The 10,189-nt window shown below is 38.2% G+C and overlaps 1 long non-coding RNA gene across 1 annotated transcript; it reads right to left on the bottom strand.

The window, feature by feature from the left end:
- Window positions 1-5,625: 5,625 nt before the first annotated feature.
- LOC118658323 lies at window positions 5,626-8,241 on the bottom strand. Its single transcript, XR_004968284.1, has 3 exons — window positions 8,073-8,241; window positions 7,101-7,132; window positions 5,626-5,727 (listed from the first exon to the last, which is right to left on the bottom strand). It is a non-coding gene; the product is annotated as an uncharacterized LOC118658323 (long non-coding RNA).
- Between the last annotated feature and the right edge of the window lie 1,948 nt (window positions 8,242-10,189).

Genomic DNA, 10,189 nt, shown 5'->3' with positions numbered 1-10,189 from the left:
TGGATGAGGTATTGGGGGCGTGCCTTCCCCTGTTTGGAAGCAGAGGGAAGCTAGACTGAGGCTTATGTCTGCTCCCCTAGGGACATCCCTGAGGGGTCCCAGATTAGAGAGGGTGCAGGCTGGGCTGAGGGACACCCCACCCCATGCATGAATTTCGTGCACTGGGCCTCTAGTTTCATATAAAATTAAAGATAAATTTGCTTTTATTTACAGAAAAGCAAAGGATTTTGAAAGAAAAGTGTTTTAGTATTTTTTTCTTACTCTATAGGTCACTTTAACAAAAATTGGCATCTTTACTATTTTGAATTTTCCAACCATGAACAAAATATGTCCCTCTGTTTATTTTAAAATTTTTATAGGTCTCAGAAGTGCATTTTATGGTGTAGAACAAATAACTCTTGTTGTGACATTTAGAGCTTTCATGCCCTGGATAAGTTTAATTCAAGTGCCCTTGCCTACATACATTTGTATTGATGGTTATGTGAGGCATCTTTTAAAGCATGGTGTATGTCCTTGAATAGGATGGTCTTTTAAGAGGAAGTGGGCCAGTGAATAAAGTAAAGGTCCATAAAGTGGCTCAGTATGACAAAGGAGCGAAAGCTCTCTGCTTGGTTTAGGCCACAAGATTTTTGTATTATGGCATCCTGTGCCTCCACGAATATGAGTTCTGTAATCAACTGATACCCAGTAGTCAATAATGGCCATTTCTTTTATCATACAGATGGGAGAAAAAGTTCAATTTCCAAACTCCTTTACACCCTCCTATGAATATCTCCATCAAGACACTTAGTTCCCTGCACTTTTGGTACAGACTTCATTGGAAGATTCTAAGCTTTCTGGTGATAACCAGAATGGTGCCATATGCACAATTGATTCACTACCACTTGGATAAATGGAAAACATTAAGTTGGACAAGATTTCCAGTTGTGTGCTAACCAAGTGTCCTAAGTTTGAATGAAGAGAAGGTTTTGGTGATCATCACCAAACCACAAAACTTCCCAATAGTCCATGTCCTGTATAGTTTGTTGATAGTTGCTATACACAGGTGTTAGAGGATTTTTGTAAAGGAACAAGCAGATTCAGAACAGCCTATTTTATATGCCCCTTATGTAGTTCAGGGAGCATGGTGGGATGGATAGCAATAATGGCTGTGCATGCAGACATTTAGCTTGATTGAGAGACCACCCAGGAAGCTTTCTGCTCTTGTTTGGATCTTAATAAAGCTCAGAGTATCAGACTGGGAAATGGAGGGAACATTTTACTGTCTCTTACTGTTTGGAATTAGGAATGTTCAGTAGGTAAAATTAGATTATTTAGTGTTAAAAAACTTGAGATATTTTGTTGCTTTGTTTGGCTGCCATTTTCCCCTTATTATAGTAAAAACATGTTCCTTTTTAAGGTGAAAGATTCAGAAAGCTGGAAAAGCAATCATATAATTACACCAAGAGGCAACTATTGTAGCATTTGGTATATGAGCTTCTATTAATTTTTGTTAAAATTATTAGTATTAAAATATATAGCCTCCTATCAAGAAAAGAGTGATTAATTGGTTTAAAGTCTTTTTATATAGGTGTATAGCTAATCCATAACTACATCCATGATCTTCCCCCAATAGATCATATCTCTCTCACCCCCCTTACCAGAAGACATCACCAAACTGAATTTTCTGATTGTTATTTCCTATATTCATCTATAGATTCCCCGAAGATCAGTACATACATTCACTACATACATATGGACTAGAGGCCCAATTTAGAAATTCTCACCCTTACCCCTGGCTGCCTGCTGCCTGCCACCTTTCCTGGCACCGCCGCTGCTGGCCAGGGCCTCCCTCCCTTCCCCTGGCCTCCTGCCAGTGCCAGTGCCTTGCTCCCTTCCCCCAGCCGTCCTGCCTCCTGGTCCAACTTCCAGAAGAACTCTGGTTGAGGGGACAATTTCCATACTACGCTTTTATTATATAGGATTTATGTATTTCATAGTTATACAAGTATTTATATATATATATATGTGTGTGTGTGTGTGTGTGTGTGTGTGTATATATATGTTTAGGTTTGATATGCCATATATGTGTATTTATGTATGTCATATTTATACATGTGTTTATATATACATTTAATTTTAGATGTCTTAGTAATTTACACAAGGGAAACAGTAACATCTGTATTCTTCATGACTTGCTTTTTATACTCCTTTGTGAACTTTATAGACACTGACATTTAGTGTTGTATATAGTTCATTTATTTTCACTTCTGTGTAACATTCCACTATGTGAATATATGAATATCGTTAATTTTTAACATTAAATTGATAATTGGGTGGTACACTTTTTTTTATTACTTTGATGAGGATGAATTATTCTACTCTAACATTCTTTTCCCTTTATTACATTCTTGTTTACAACCACATCTGATAGTCTCTTAGTCCAGTCTTGGGGTAAAAACATATGGTTATTATTGTCTTGTAGATAATGTAGGTTATGGCAAATGGATTTGCCTTGCTCGCTAGATTCTCTTTGTTGAACGTGGTTTAAGAAATTATGTACTTTTATTTATGAAAACCATTCTGTCCTACGTTTTGATAAATTTTGTGTTAAAATTTTCAATAAAAATAGTTGCAGATCTTCTTAAGCTTGGATTACCCAGCAGTTTCTTTTACCGAGCAACCAAGGTACAAGTAACAAAGAAAAAAAAAGTAGATATGTTGGAATTAATTAAATTTGTAAAAATTGCAGCAAAAGCACATCCATAAAGTAAAAAAAGACAACCTGAAAATCATAGAAAACGTTTGCAAGTCATATCCTATCCAATAATAGACAAAAATGGTAATTAACCATACCTCTGACACGCTTCCCATTGGCTAATCTGGGCGATATGCACGTTAACTGCCAACCAAGATGGCGGACGGCAGCCAGGCACCTGAAGCGAATAGGAGGCTTGCTTGCTCCAATGATGGAGGAAGCCAAGGTTCTCCGCCTGCTGCTGCCGGCATCTGAGCTGCACTCTAAGTAACTATGTTGCAATTATAGAAGCTAAACAATCCCTAGAAACCTGCTTTCAGCCAGCCGGGCCTCAGAGCTGGAGTTGCAACAGTGTTTCAATTATAGAAGCCAAACAAATCCCAGATACCTGCTTTCAGCAGCCATGGTCTCAGAGCTGGAGCCGAGCCTCAGAGCTAAAGCCAGCTCTCAGCTCCTGTGACAGCCATAGAAGGTAAATAAATCCCCGAATAAAAAGAAAAAAGAAAAAAAGGAGAGGTTGGGAGCTTCAGTCACCCGCCAGTCTGAAAATGGCCCTCAGCCCTCACCTAGACTGGCCAGGCACCCCAGTGGGCACCCCCACCCTGAAGGGGTTGTGGCCAGTTGCAAACAGCCATCATCCCCTCATTCAGGCTGGCCAGGCACCCAAGCGGGACCCACACCCTGATCCGGGACACCCTTCACGGCAAACCATCCGGCCCCCACCCAGGCCTCTATCCTATATAGTAAAAGGGTAATATGCAAACTGACCCTAACAGCAGAAAGACCGGGAATGACTGGTCACTATGACACACACTGACCACCAGGTGGCAGACGCTCAATGCAGGAGTTGCCCTCTGGTGGTCAGGGCGCTCTCACATGGGAGGAGCTCTGCTAACCCACAAGCCTGCCTGTTGGCTGCCAGTACAGCGGTGGTGGTGGGAACCTCTCCTGCCTCCTCAGCAGCGCTGAGGATGTCCGACTGCAGTTTAGGACTGCTCCCCGCTGGCAAGTGGACATCCCCCGAGGGCTGCCGGGCTGCTAAAGGGATGTCTGATTGCCATCTTAGGCCCAATCCCCTGGAGAGCCAGCCTAAGCCTGCAGGTGGTCATTCCCTGAGTGGTCCCAGACTGTGAGAGGGAACAGGCCGGGCTGAGGGACCCCACCCCACCCCCCGGCCTCCCCGAGTGCACAAATTTTTGTGCACCGGGCCTCTAGTATCTAATAAGGGCCTTGGATCTAGATTATATCATGTACACTCACAACCTTTGTCTTGACTGATTTGGCAATGATAAAAAATAAATTTCCCCCAAGCCTCAGAAATCATAAAATATCTTTGACTAGACTTTGCAGTTCATTCAATTATAATGACCTATGTTTTAGAATAGAAATCCATACTGCTTAATATTAATGATTGGAAGATTGACCCTGGGTACTTGTTATAACTCAAGTCCTAGATCCCTCTTCTAGAGGTTTTGATTCTTTCAGTTAAGGAGGAGCCCAAGTGTCTGCACTTTTATTGAACACCCCAGAAATGTGTTACCTTTTCATCTTTGAAAGTATGTACTTATAGTTACGAAAAGTCGTCATGTGCTTTAACCCACTAATCAAAAAAGGGAGTATTTCAATAAAGGTATTACTTAACATTGCACAGGTTGGAATATTTACGATTGTAAATTAGGTTTTATATTATCAAACACATTATTAGGGTAGTTTTTCATTTGCTATTTAATACTTGAACAAAGAAAGAAAACCAATCAAAGGTTCGTAGATTTGGAAACAATTTTCAACACCCTATATCCCATCTTGTATATCATGGAAGGCTTTGTCTGGTCACCTAGGAGTTTAAAACCTGGATTGGAAAGACTCTGGCTGTAGAATCCACTGCAAAATAAGATTGCCCTAAAAGCCATTGAAGTTTTTAGCTCAGGCATAATCAGCATTTTCCATAATGGGAAAATTTAAATGGTGTTACAATATCTCTGTAAATAAAAACAGAAAGAAAGAGACGTTATTATAAACAGCATTTAAAATTGCCTGGTTATTGCACTAACTGCTTCTAAATGAGGAGCATGGTGTGGACAGGCTGTTGTTGCACCTCCACAGTTGGAACCCATGTGCTTCCCAGCCCTGCACATATCCTTCCCTGATGTGGGGCTGCTTGACTTTTCCTACATAGTCATTCTTGGCTATAAACTTGGAACCCCCCATACTGGGGAGAGCAGAGGTTTGTTTTGGTGGTTCTGTAGAAATAGACCCCATTTGTAGTATCAAATAAGAGGAAATAAATTTGTGAGAAAATGAGGCAGCTAGCAAGGCTGTCTGAACCTTTAGACTGCAAACTCCTTTGGAGTGAAGCATATAGGAAAGGAGGTTGCATAGAAGTGTCTTAGATTGCCTTGCTCTCTAAGGAAGGTTGTCAGTCTATCATGGGGTACAGGAGATCAGGTGGACCATTAGAGGAGCCCCTTCTTAGTATGAATATCCCTATTGTGATGGATTTCAAATTTCTGTTGTCAAGTAGGTTTTCTTGCTCAAATATGCTCCCTGTAGCTTGAAGCTACATCTCAGAGATTATCAGTTATCATGTGGACTTCAGCATTCAATGTATTGGTGATAGAATGATTAAATTAAGTTAATTGATTTGTACATTTGCTGAATATCCAGCCATTATATGAGAGGTCAAATGCCAAGCTGCTTTAGCAAATGAGAACTGCCATGAAAGGTGCCAATGTGTTTCTGTGGCATTTACTGAGATTGAATAATTTTTTTTCCATATATACTGTGCCCAGGCTGTCCAAACATGGGTTTTCCTATCCTTTTTTGCTGGTTTCTTCATTACTGGGTAAGAGCCAATAAACAGCCTTGTGTTCTTACAACAATACAGTGCAGAAAATGCATCCATTGTGGTAAGTACGACCATTGGATGCACAGACTGGGTCCATTTTGTTGGTGCATACATGTAATCGATCCTTAAATGCTTCACAGTCTGGCTGTTGAACAAAAAGAAGAACATAAAATTGTCAGATAATGAACTTTTTCAATAAAATGTTCTTTAATCTTAGTACAAAATGCCTTGCATCAAAATGGAATGAACATATTCTGTATTGAGGCTTGAAAATAAACCATCCACTTAGTCATAAAATATTATTGATATATTTTTACAAACCCAATATCTTTTTTAAAAAATAAGACAAATTTGAATGTATTTTTATAATGTAGCCACTCTCATCTCACTTCTCCTCATACCTGCATCAGATTTCCCCCATTTCATACCACAAGGAACAGTACAATGGAATTTTAATAATTTCTTTATATTTCTTAATGGTCTTACTAGTACTGAATCATACATTCAGATAATCAGCACATATGTAAAGATCCACATATATTAATATTTGCATATCTATCTACATATCTATATTATATAAAATAGGGTTAGTAATGGCAGTATTGGTAATTTACATAGATAAATAATATGGAATGTATCCTTATGTGACTGGCATTTGAAATGTCTTTGTAAAGTTCATCAATTTAGATGCTTCTCCCCTCTATATAATATGAAAGTTATTATTGTATCTACCTTTAAGTGGATAATTTTTATAACCATCTTGTTTCGCTAGGATACACAATTCTACCTCAAACACACTGTAACCTTAATCAGATGCTTGCAAATAACAGGGATACCTAATAAGGAATCTTTGAAATAATGGGATATTTTTATCTTGTTCAAAATACCAAGAGGGTTTATATGGTTAGCTAATTTTTTTCTTGAATTTGCATAATAATGGCACAGTTTTTCAAAAAATATATTTTATTAATTTTTTTACAGAAAGGATGGGAGAGGGATAGAGATTTAGAAACATCGATGAGAGAGAGAAACATCGATCAGCTGCCTCCTGCACACCCCCCCACTGGGGATGTGCCCGCAACCAAGGTACATACCCTTGACCGGAATCGAACCTCGGAACTTTCAGTCCACAGGCCGACTCTCTATACACTGAGCCAAACCAGTTACGGCAATAATAGCACAGTTTACAAAAATTTGAAGGGTCATTTTGTTCCACATTTTTTAGTGAATTTACTATTACTTTTTAAATAACAGTAGGGGGAGGGACTGGAGAGAAACATCAACTAGAGAGTAATACATCCATCAGCTGCCTCCTATCCATGGCTTCTGGGGATTTAGCCCCCAACCTTGGTCTGTGCCCTACCAGGAATTGAACCAGGGAATTATTGTTTGGTAGGTTGACACTAACCCACTGAACATCCCCCAGGCTGTTTGGTGAAATTTGCTGTTAAAATTTAAAGTATAAAAAAAAATGAAAGATTGCCATTTTCAATTTCCAAATTATTTGTTCTTACTTACCTGTTCTCTTGGAGGAGGTTTTAAAGAAGTTTCTGTAATGAGCACACAAAAGAAAATGTAAAAATTAGAAGAAGAGGGGAAAACAATCAGTCTCTGGTAGAAAGAACCTTTCTATTGTTTTTAGTAGCAAAATGCTACACAAATTGCCTACTCAGGACCCCCAACTTCTGAGGTGAGCCTTTGTGATAATATCAAAATAGTAAGTTCACAAAATAGTTCCAAATTAGAAATATAATTCAAATTATTCTCACCTGTGAAAAGTAATTTTATTGTTGTGCAGTAATCACTAGTCTCTCCTTGAAAATACCAAAACTCTTTTTATTCTTTTAAAAATAAAAGAGACATGCTAGTAAGAAAAGGCAATGCCTGGCTTAATGCCACTTAATATGCCTTGCATAAAGTCATGTAACATGAAGAAATTAATTACTACTTAATGAAATAGTACCCAGTTCTAATATCAGGGTCTGTTCAACAACTCACAGCTACTTTACTCAAATTCATCAGTCTCCTTGCACTAAAGGAAAATAAATTTCCAGCAAAAGGGATCAATGATTTCTCCCATTATACAAAGTTTTGATTCTAGTGCACTGAGAACTGGCAAATGACAAATGATATTGGAATATTACATGTAAAAGACAACATTACCCCCTTAAATCTGCATTTAGCAAACATGGAATCTGACCTCCAAAATAGTACTAAGTAAATACCTTTAGTCATAAATGAACAAAAAGCTAAGTTCTACTGCTCATTCTATCCAAGCTCTCTGCCTCCATCTCTCTAAGGTAGAAATGAGAAAAAGCAATCCACTGATGTAATTTTTAATATGATGTTTGTAGCATGCACATTCATTTTGCCAGTTTAAGTATTACAAGCATAATAAAACAAGCTGCTCCTTTTCAAGATAATAGAAGTTGTCTCCTGCATTTTTTAAGATGTATAAATTGCTTCATCCAGAATTGGAAAAGTACTCACCAGAATAAAGAGGAAATGCCAAGACCATGATAAAAATAACTTTGATCCATGATGAGAAGAAAGACATTTTATCAAGTCTGTAGAAGAAACCCAAAATACGTGTTTACAACACCTGACAAAGAGAGAAATTTTCTCTAAGTGATAGTTTCCTACACGTGGAGGAATTACCACTTCCCTAGATTCCCTTTTTTCTTACCCCAAACCACAGGATCAAGGAGACATAAAAGTGAACAGAAGGACTCCTAGAGACTTGAGAGAAACAGCAGGACCATCCTCAGCACACTTAAGAAGGAGCTGTTCATTCCTATCCCTTGGCTCAGCCCTCAGAAGCCTGACACCACTTAAAGAAATACGCACATTGGAATCTCCGTTTTTCCTCAGAATATAGAAACATTTCAGGAAGGACTGACATGGAGCAGGCCTCACAGCAATGCTGTGTACCAGGGCCAGACCATAGATTCCCTACCCAACCTCGGTGATACAGAACGCAGTGCCTGAAGCCCACAGCTCTAGAGACTGCCCACCTTGTCAACCACCTTCACCCAGCTAAGGGATCTGCTTTAAAGGCTTGCTGGTGAGGAGCCTGATGGGGATTAAAATAGATGGCTCATAATAACATAAGGCAGATGTATTATGTGTTCTGCCTAGAGGCTAGAAAATAGTTTGTGAGAGGTGCCACTCAAATAATTCTCAATAGGATTATTCCCTCAGTAGGGGGTTTGGGACGATTTTATGATATACCCAGAAATATGGGGTGGGGATAAAGTAATAAACAGTGCTTTGAACCCTAAAATGGAGAAGAGATGTGAAAGTTTTTTACGATCTACTAAGTTGTTAAAAAGTAGAATCCAAGCAAGAAAGAAAATAATAAGTTTTGGAACCTGTAATTAGATATATACCTAGGCACTTAATATTTTCCAACACTAGAACCTCATGCAACTCAATTGGAGATTTGGTTTATTAAACTTGTTGGTTTTTTGTTTTGTGTTTTTAGGTAAATGGGGATTCTCATAAAGCTGTAAGTAATAGTACTAAGAGTTACCAATTTCCCCCAATGGGGACATTTCATAAAGCTATAGTACAAATTCACCACCATGAATATTTAAAAAAGCTCCCAGATTAATAACAGGCAGCCAGCTTTGGAACGTGGGCTCAAGTTCAGTATGCAAATATTAAAATCATGAGAGAGAGAGGGCTCAGGAGTGAAATTGAGACCACAAGGTACAATGGCCTAAACTATATATTTTATCATTGGTCTGAGGAATACTAGTAAGTGAAGAAAACAAGATGAAGTCAGTATAGCCAAGCTGACATAAAATACACGGTGGATACTCAGGCCTACAAAATTAGTTCAAACCAAAAGTGCTAAAGCGAGGAGTGAATTTTAATTTAACTAGCCTTAGGACTAAAGGAGGGATATTTCATGTTCATGAATAGGAAGACCTCAATATTGTGAAGATGTCAGTTATTTCCAAATTGTCCTATAGATTCAGTACAACCTCAGTCAAAATCCCAGCAAGTTTTTTTGGTGGATGTTATTAAACTAATTCTAAAATTTCTATGGAAAAGCAAAAGACCCAGAATAACAGAGTATTGATCGAGAAGAATAAAGTTGGAGGATTGATGTTAGTCAACGTCAAGGCTTACTATCACTAACTCAATAATCAACACAGTGATCAGTGGCAAAAGAGACAAATAGATTAATGGAGCAGGGCAAAGATCCCAGAAACAGACCCTGATAAATATAGTCAACTGATATTGACAAATGAGCAAAAGTAATACAGTGAAGCAAGGATAGTTTTCTCAGAAATAGTGCCTGAATAACTTGGATATCCATATTCAATAAAATAAATGTAAATACAGACCTTATACTCACCATAGAAAATAACTGAAAATGAGTCACAGACTTAAATGTAAAATGAAAATTATAAAACTCCTATTGAATGAGATAGGAGAAACCTAGATGACTTTGGGAATGGTCATGTGCTTGATCCACAGAAGAAATAATTTATAAGCTAGACTTAATAAAAACTCTTATTGTGCAAAGGACAATATTCAGAGAATGAGAAGACTAATCATAGACTGGGAGAAAATATTTTCAAAAGATTCATTGGTTA

This window comes from Myotis myotis, unplaced genomic scaffold, assembly GCF_014108235.1.
Source record: "Myotis myotis isolate mMyoMyo1 unplaced genomic scaffold, mMyoMyo1.p scaffold_m19_p_6, whole genome shotgun sequence".
Taxonomy (NCBI): domain Eukaryota; kingdom Metazoa; phylum Chordata; class Mammalia; order Chiroptera; family Vespertilionidae; genus Myotis; species Myotis myotis.
Note: the sequence above shows the minus strand (reverse complement) of the source record. Positions and strands in the feature narration are given on the sequence as shown.